The sequence below is a fragment of the Onychomys torridus genome, chromosome 15 (genome assembly GCF_903995425.1).
Source record: "Onychomys torridus chromosome 15, mOncTor1.1, whole genome shotgun sequence".
Taxonomy (NCBI): domain Eukaryota; kingdom Metazoa; phylum Chordata; class Mammalia; order Rodentia; family Cricetidae; genus Onychomys; species Onychomys torridus.
In genome coordinates this window covers 5,022,744-5,030,939 of record NC_050457.1, presented here as the reverse complement: position 1 = coordinate 5,030,939, position 8,196 = coordinate 5,022,744, and the positions used below count along the sequence as shown (strand labels likewise).

Sequence of the window (8,196 nt, the reverse complement as noted above, 5' to 3'; positions counted from 1 at the left end):
TTTGCAAGCAAATTGTTGGAACTAGAAAAAAAATTTTGAGTTAACTCAGATTCAGAAAGACAAACATATTGCTCACTTAAAGCATGTATTAACTGTTAACTAAATGATAGCCAAGATACCATCCATTGACCCAGAGAGGTCAGATAAAGAGGAGGACTCCGAGGGGACACAATGATCTCACTGAGAAGGGAAATTAGATTATAACTTTTGGGTGTAGTGGGGACTGATGTAGATAGAAGCAGGAGGGATCAGGTTGTGGGGGAGATGGGATGGAGAGAGACAATGGAGGGAGATATGGCTGGAATTGGGTGCATTTGGGGGGGGGTCAGTGTGGAAATCTGGTGCAGTGGAAACTTCCTGGAATCTGAGAGATATCCTAGTAAGGACTCTTAGTAATGGGGGATTTGGAGTCTCAACTGGTCATCCCTTGTAGCAAGGCTCCCAATGGTGGAATTGGATCGCATCAGGTTGACTTGTTGACTGAGAGAGGTCCTGTGGAGATCCCTAAACAACCGAGGATGATGCTAGGGCAGAGAATTGCTAGCTACAAACTGACAGTGGGGTCCCATTGCCTAGGGGAACATCCAAGCAGTTTACTGAATATGATGAGGAGGTATAGTTGGTCTCTGCATGGAGCCTTCACCCTTAAAGTGCAGACACTCTGCAGGCTACTGAAAGAGAAACCTGATACCAACCCAGCCACAAAACCTTTTACAAACCTGCTTACAAAATATGCTTGGACAATGGAGGCACAGAACTCATGACAGTGGACAACCAATATCTGATTTAACATGAGGCCCACTATGTGAGAGGGAGCCTATGCTCAACACTGCTTGGATGGCTAGAAGCTTGAGACTGGATAGCCAGAGACCTACAATAGAACCAAACAAGACTACTCTAAAACAAAAATCAATGAAATGATTTTTAATGATTTTCTGCCATACTCATAGATGGGTGCTTTGTCAAGTTATCATCAAAAATAGCTCCTCTGACAGCTGGTAGGAGGGAATGTAGAGACTTACAGCCACACATTATACAGAGAGAGAGAGAGTCTAATTTGGAGGTCGCCATCAGGTCCTTCCCCGTGGAGCTCAGGGAATTCTGGGGTAGAGGGGGAAGAAAGATTGTAGGACATCAAGAAACCATGGCCCACTGAATCAACCAAGCAGGACTCACATAGGTTCATAGAGACTGAACTGGCAAGCATGGGGCCTGTATGGGTCTGCACCAGATCCTCTGTGTATATGTTGTGGTTGTTAGCTTAGTGTTTTGTTTTGATTTTTGTACTGAATATTTTTATTCAGGATAAAAACAGACAGACAACCCCTTTCCCCCAAACAACAACAACAACAAAACCAAAGCAACACAAAAACATCTGTGTCACTGGCAGTATCGGTCAGCTTTCAATTTGTCTCTCCTGTCCAGAAGTGTCTCATGTAAAAATCCATCTTTCCACGCCTTTTTAAGAATTTTACTATCTTCTTTGCTTATTTTGAGTTTGCGGTCTTGGAAGCTCTGAAATTTCCTTACATAGTTGACTTCACACATTCCCTTTGTCTTCTTCTGGGATGTCATCTTTCTTCTTGGTTTCTCTTTCAGCACAGGATCTAATCTTTATTATCTCCTCCTCTCCTGCTGTTTTATTCTTTGCTTCTATATCGCCTGCTTCATTACATCTAATAAAGAAGCTATTTGAGGCCAATAAAGCCATTTTCCCATCTTGAAATACTGGTTCCCATTGTTCTCTCGGCCCAATTGCATCTGAACACCCAAAAAGTCCATCTGAATTTATACCAAGGTATTTTCTATAGCCAGATTTCAGGGCAATTCTGGAATCAGACAATTTGATGGCAGTAAACTGCTTAGTGTTTTTATGGGACTTATAACTGTGGGAGTGGGTGTATCTTTGACTATTTGGCCTGCTCTTGGAACTCTTTTCCTCCTATTAGGGTACCTGTTCAGCTTGGGTGTGAGGGCTTTTTCCCTGTCTTATGTTTTATTTTGTCATGTTTGATTGATCTCTTGGAGGCCTGTTCTTTTCTGAAAGGAGATGGAGGAGAAGTGGATTTGGGGGTGAGGTAAAGTGGCAGGGGACTGAAAGAAGAGAAAGGGGGACACTATGATTGAGATGTATTGCATGAGAGAAGAATCTTTTTAATTAACAAAAGCAAAACCAATCATTTCTTAAATTTTTCAGTGTTTAAGACAAATTACACATGCTTGACATGACTAAAAAAAAACCACTTTCTTCATTAAATCTCAATCCATATGCTAGGAATATTGCCATTGATGGGGAAAATTATAGTCTATTTAGTACCATTTTCATGAAAGGTTATTTTGCCATGAGTTTTCAATTTGAGACAAATTAGTCACTCTGACTTATCTTAATTTCCCACACATTCCTTTGAGTATATTATTGGGAAATCAAGTAAAATCCCATTCACATTTTTTTGTATTACATATTTTTTAATTTTTTATCCTATTTTTGAGGTTATGATACAATTTACCCTTTCTCTTTCCTCTCTTTGAATACTCCCATATATGCCTCATTGCTCTTTCAAATTCATGACAGCTTTTTCATTAATTGTTGTTAATATAAACACATGTATATTGTATATAATCCTAAGTACATAAATACAACCTATATTTCTATAATAATATTGAATATGTAGAGTTGCAAAAATGTTCAAAATATTTTTTTCTGAATTATTTGAGGTCATCAAGTTTATGTCTTGTAATTCTACTCTTAGGTCTTTGGGGATACTAAAACAGAGTTCTTTAGATTAGGTAATACATAAATAGAATTTTACTTCTCATAATTTTAGAGGTTAGACATTCTAAGATTAAGATGCCAGCAGGTCTGATGCCTAAGTTAGGGCCTATGTCTCTTAGACAGAACATTTTAGGAGTCTTCATGTAATATGGGAACAAGCATTTCTTTAACATGTTTCAAAGGAACACTAATCCCAGGCCTTGGAATGTACCTAAGTGGTAAAGACTCTATTAGTATATGTGAAGAGTTAGAATGGGTTCCTAAGCACTCAATAATGATGATGATGATGATGATGATGATGATGATGATGATGAAATGAAAGATAGGAAGAAGAAAAACCAGAACACTAACTCTACTTATGAATCTTGCACACTCATGATTTAATCACTTCCTAAAGTTCTTATTACTTAATACTGCCTACATGGTAATTAAGTCTCAAAATATAAATTATGTATTCTATTTGTTAGACAATCATGACTTCTATTTTATTTGACACAAATTTTCTAAAGACATGGTCATTCTTCAGCATATTTACAATGCATATGACTAAATATGAAAATAAACAATAATGTATTTTGTTATCTAATCTGATAGAGCACCTTCAAACTTTATTAAATATCTGGAAATATCTAACTAATACATCGAATAGAGGAGATGATAAATTGAAGGGATCTGGGTTTCTGTTCTCAACATTGAGTAGTCAACTAACCCTAAGTTGTGATGTTTTCCTGATGTACATAACATATCTCTCCATGGCTGAGCTACTTTAGATTGACTTATTTAAACTTGAAAGTAAGAGAACTCTTACTGTTAATGATTATGTAGTTGTTTGTTATTGTTTCATTATTTTAGTAGTATATATCAATTCAGAATGTCATATTCTAAAACTATTTGGAATAAAATTTTTTAAAAAGCTTCAGATAATGTTTGTTCCATGTTAAATGCCAAATAATGACTTGCTCCTTAATATAGTTTCCTGAACTTTTTTATAATGACTAGTTTTGTTTTTCATTAAATGGCAAATATTCTATACATTTCCATTAGAAATGTATTAGCTTCTGGAGCTAGTAAGGAAGAACAATCTGTCCCAGAATTGAGCAAACATCATTTATGATGTTTGTTATTGATTATATAAATGGCTGCTATTTTTCAATCTTTTGTTTTGATCCTTAAGTGAAATAGAAAACCATACATAATGAGAATTTATAAATTGCAAAAAACATTGATTTTTATTTATTTTTAGCACTGTGCTAATAAGACACTTACAGAAGATGAAACTTAGAAGTTTCCTTAAGATTATATTCATATATGAATAATGTAAGAGGTCATTAAAAAATCAGGACCCTTGTTTCTACACATGTAAGACCAGAAGAAGAGCAATATTGGATTTCATGATGACTGTAGGAATGAAATTTTTTTGTACTGCAGGAAAATAGATTTATTTATTTTTATTTTTATTTATTATTCCCTCCCACAATACAACCCAATCACAGCTTTCCCTCCCTTCAATCCTCCCAGTCCCCTGCACTTCCCCTCTCCCCCAGATCTACTCTTTCTTCATTTCCCTTCAGTAAAGAGCAGGCCTCCCAGGGATAACAACCAAACATGGCATAACAAGATCTAATAAGACTAGATACAAACTCTCATATCAAGACTACTAGGTAAGCCAGGAGGAGGAAAAGGCTCCCAAGAGCAGGTGAAAAAGTCAGAGACACCCAAACCCCACGGTTAGGAGTCCCAAAAGAACACCAAGCTGTATAACCTTAACATTTAGAAGACCTAGGGCAAACCCATGCATTCTCTGAGATTTCCACTGCAGTCTCTAGGAGCCCTACTTTTGTTTGTTTGTTTGTTTGTTTATTTATTTATTTATTTATTTATTTATTTTTATTTTTTTGATTCAGTGGATGGTATTCTCCTGGTTCGATATCTCTGGCTTTTATAATCCTTCTTCTCCCTTTTCCTTAGGGTTCCCTTAACTCTGCCCAATGTTTGGGTGCAGGTCTCTGCATCTGCTCCCATCAGCTTCTAGAGGGAATCTCTCTGATAACAATTGAGCTAGACACTGATCTGTGAGAATAGCAGAGTATCATTAGGAACAATTTTATTGAATTATTATTGTAACATGAATCTTAAAAAGTCTTATTAATAAAAACAAACCCAGGAGCCAAATATTGGGTTGAACGCTGAAAGATCAGAGAAACAGAACAAGCCACAGTCAACCTCACCTCGCCAGTTCCTCAGCTGATCTTGTTTCCTCAAACTGAAAGATTTTGAGTCCTCACCCAATTGAGTCTCAGCTGAACTGCTGCTAGAAGCCTAAGAGCTTAGCAAACTTAGTTTCTAGTACTCATGCCTTAATATACCTTTTTGCTTCCTGCCATGACTTCCTGAGATTAAAGGTGTGTGTTTACATGCCTGGCTGTTTCCAGTGTGGACTTGAACTCACAGAGATCCAGATAAATCTCTGCCTCCCAAGTGATAGGATTAAAGGTATGTGTACCACCATTTTATGGCCTCTATGTCTGTCTAGTTGTTGTTCTATTCTATAACCCCATATAAGTTTATTAGGGTGCATAATATATTGGGGGACACAATATCACCACTTCTTCTTCTTTTTTTCTTCTTCTTCTTCTTCTTCTTCTTATTATTATTATTATTATTATTATTATTATTATCAGTCATGTTGTTGTTGTTATTTTGGTCACTCATGTTTGGGTTTACCCTAGATCTCTTAGTCATCCAGCTTCCGGTTCTGCCTGGTCATCCAGGCAGAGTTAGATACATGCTACCTCTCATGGCTTGGGCCTCAAGTTAGACCAGTTATTGGTTGGCCACTTCTACAAGTTCTGAACCACTATTACCCCAGCACATCTTGCAGGCAGAGCAGCAGCTGTAGGTCAAAGATTTGTTGGCTGGTTTGGTTTCCCAGTCCCACCCCCTTGCCTGATTACAAAAGATGGGTGGTCAGGCTCTGTATTCTCCTTTCCTAGTAGTCCTTGATAGGGTCACCATCATAGGTTCCAGGAAGTTTCCTTTGCACTAGGTTTCCATATTTCACCTAAGTACTTCTCTATTTCAGCTGTCTCTCCCTGTACTCTTCCCCTATTCCTCCTTCCCATACCTGATCTCTCCTGTTCCCCTACACACCTGTACCCAGTCTACCTGCAAAATCTCTTCACAGCTAGCCACCGTTAGATTAGTTGGACTGTAGCCTGTAAGTCACTCTAATAAATATTCCTGCAATCTCTATCTATCTATCTATCTATCTATCTATCTATCTATCTGTCTGTCTGTCTGTCTGTCTGTCTGTCTGTCTGTCTGTCTGCCTGCCTGTCTGTCTGTCTGTCTGAGAGAGAGAGAGAGAGAGAGAGAGAGAGAGAGAGAGAGAGAGAGATTCATTCTATAAGTTCTGTTACTCTAGAGAACACTGACTAATGCAGACCAGCACCATTTGCTGAAGATGCTTTCTTTTTTACGTTACATATTATTTCTGGCTTCTTTATCAGAAATAAGGTGTTCATAAGTATGTTGGTGTTCAGTTTAATTCCATTGATCAACATGGCTATTTTTATGTCAATACCACACATTTTTTTTTATTCTACAGCTTTAAATCAGGAATAGTGATACCTTTGGAAGTTCTTTTATTGTACAGAATTAAGCTATCCTGGGTTTATTGTTTTTCCATATGAATTGAGTATTGTTATTTCAAGATTTGTAAAGAATTGTGTTGGAATTTTGATGGGTATTGTGGTGAATCTACAGATGGCTTTTGGTAAGGATGATGATTTTTTTTACTATGTTAGTCCTACTAACCTCTGAGCATGGGAGATCTTTCCATCATCTGATATCCTCTTCAATTTCTTCCTTCAAAGACTTGACATTTTTATCACACAAGGGTGTCACTTGCTTCATTAAGGTTACCCCCAATATATTTTATATTGTTTGTGGCTATTGTGAAGGGTGTTGTTTCACTGATTTCTTTTTCAGTCTGTCATTTGTACGTAGGAAGGCTACTGATGTTTTTGAGTTAATCTTGTATCCAGTCCCATTGCTGAATGTGTTTATCAGCTGTAGGAGTTCCCCAGTAGAAATTTTGGTGTTGCTTATGTACATGACCATATCATCTGCAAATAACAATGCTTTGACTTTTCCTTTCCAATTTATAACCCCTTTATTTCCTTCAGTCATCTTATTGCTGTAGCTAAAACTTCAAGTACTATATTGATGTGGATATGGAGACAATGGATAACCTGTCTTCTTCCTGATTTTGGTGGAATTGCTTTGAGTTTCTCACCATTAATTTGATGGTGGCTATATTTGCATAATAATTTGATATTGTTCTAAGTTGCATTAATTATGTTTAGGTGTGTAGTTTGTACTCCTAATCTCTCTAAAACTTTTAACATGAAAGAGACTTAGATTTTGTCAAAGGCTTTTCTTGGCATCTAATGAGATGATCATGTACTTTTTTTCCTTTAGTTTATATATATAGTAGATTATATTGGCTGATTTTTATATGTTGAACCATGACTGCATCTCTGGGATGAATCCCACTTGACCATGATATATGATCTTTTTGATGTGTTTTTTTTTAATTCAGTTTACAAATATTTTATTGAGTGTTTCTTTCTTTCTTTCTTTTTCTTTTTTTTTTTTGAGGCGGGGTTTGTCTGTGTAGTTTTGGTGCCTGTGCTGGATCTCAATCTATAAACCAGGCTAGCTTCTAATTCACAGAGATCCAACTGGCTCTGCCTCCTGATTGCTGGGATTAAAGGCATGCACCACTGCCGCTCAGCTTTGTTGAGTATTTTCACAACTGTGTTTATAAGGGAAATTATTCTGTAATTCTTTCTTTGTTGTCTCTCTGTGTGCTTTGAGTATCAGAGTGAACATGGCCTCATAAAATAAATTTGGCAGTTTTCCTTCTGTTTCTATTTTGTGGTAATTTGAGGAATATTGGTATTACTTTTTCTTTGAAAGTCTGGTAGAAATCTGCTTTCTCTTTTTCGCTTGCAGCTTTTAACATTCCTTGTATGTTCTATGTGTTTAGTGTTTTAATTATTATGTGGACAGTGGAATTTCTTTTCTGGTCCAATCTACTTGGTGTTTTATATGCTTCTTGTATCTCTAAAGGCATTACCTTCTTTGGGTTAGGAAAATTTCTTCTGATTTTACTGAAAATGGTTTCTGGGCCTTTGAGCTAATATTCTTTTTATTCTATTTCTATTGTTCTTAGGTGTGGTCTTTTCATAGTGTCCCAATTTCCTGAATGTTTTGTTATAGGATATTTTTAAACATTTTCTTTGACGAATATATCTATTTTTTCTGTCATATCTTTAATGCCTGAATTCTCTCTTATAGCTCTTGTATTCTGTTGTTGATGCTTAAGCCTGTAGTTCCTGTTCACTCACCTAGATTTT

General features: G+C 36.6%; 1 pseudogene; it reads right to left on the bottom strand.

Annotated features, from left to right (window-relative positions):
* Positions 1–1,380: 1,380 nt before the first annotated feature.
* Positions 1,381–8,196, bottom strand: part of LOC118596547 — a 49,055-nt pseudogene continuing 42,239 nt past the window's right edge.